The following is a 1,312-nucleotide window of genomic DNA, read 5'->3' as shown; positions in this document are numbered from 1 at the left end:
TCCTGCGAAATAACCGATTATTCATTTGTTTTTGCACCTGTGTATGTTTGTTGGTTTCTCATCTAATTTGGTTGATGTTCCTTTTTTAAAATCACCAAGAGAGAACTGGTTTCTGGTGCTTATTAGATTTGGAATAGATTACCCTGTGTTTCTGTGTTTTCTCATTAATGCAGGTTGAATAGATTCTAAACAAAGACCATTCCTAAAAGCATCTAAAAAATTTGTCTCCATCAAATAGGGGGAGATTGTTGAAAATGGGAGCAATGATGTTTCAAATCCACATGGAGCTTAAAGATATGTTGCTCTTTGGTTTGGGTTTAGATTGTTTAGAATTTTTGTTAAGATCAATTCTTAATCCTTGTTCCTGCCGGTTGACCTAAAACGTCTTCGTGCGACTACGTCACTCTCACGTCCAGAATCCCTGTGTTTGCATGTGCCTTTCCTGTGATGAATGCCTGAAAACACAAAGACAAAGGGCACCCTAGAGGCCATTTGCACTCCGATGCTCAAGTTAGTATTAGGGCTAGGAAACACCAAAACTGTTTAACGTGACTGTAACTGTATGCGTGTTAAGCGGCACAAATGAATAGCATACCTTGCCAAGTTTGTTGCTTTCCTTTATGCAGTGCAACCTCTGACGGGGTGACCACCTGGATGCCTCCTCGTGCACCTGATCTCTGGGATCACCCGCCTTGGGAGTGCCCTTGTATAATCGAAATCTAGTTTGTGAAAAATATAATTTCAACTTTGGCGTATGAATGTTCATCTAAAATTAATTATACGATAACTAAATGTTCTTGAGAATTGGTTACTGATGGGCCAAATTTTAGGACAATTTTTTATTTTTATATTTTATTTCTGTTATTGGAGTGAAAAGAATTTTGATTTTGGCATGCACTCTTATCATTTGCTTTGAAATAGTGGAATAACATCAATCTGTCAAAGTTTGGTTGCAATTTGGTCTATTTCAAGAGGTCCCAACCTCGCTTAACAATTTGGATAAACTACACAAAATTGATATGTATGGATGATCTGACGGAAAATGGCAGACTAAACATGAAAGGTGGATCAACATGTTAAACAAACGCTGCGAACTAACGTTAATTGGTCTTCAATGCATGGACTTTTGTTCCATAGTAAAGAATACATGGAATGGTACATGGCCAATATATTACTTATCAGTGCCCACAATTACTAAATGATTCACGCACACAACAAAAACCACCATCGGAACCCACATTCCTAGCTGCACTAATTACAACAATGAACAACATGATCCTTATCAACATTCATTTGCAGTTGCAACATATTA

This window comes from Phaseolus vulgaris, chromosome 7 (genome assembly GCF_000499845.2).
Source record: "Phaseolus vulgaris cultivar G19833 chromosome 7, P. vulgaris v2.0, whole genome shotgun sequence".
In the NCBI taxonomy this organism is placed as follows: domain Eukaryota; kingdom Viridiplantae; phylum Streptophyta; class Magnoliopsida; order Fabales; family Fabaceae; genus Phaseolus; species Phaseolus vulgaris.
The sequence above is the reverse complement of the archived record's forward strand: the minus strand, read 5'-3'. Positions refer to the sequence as shown.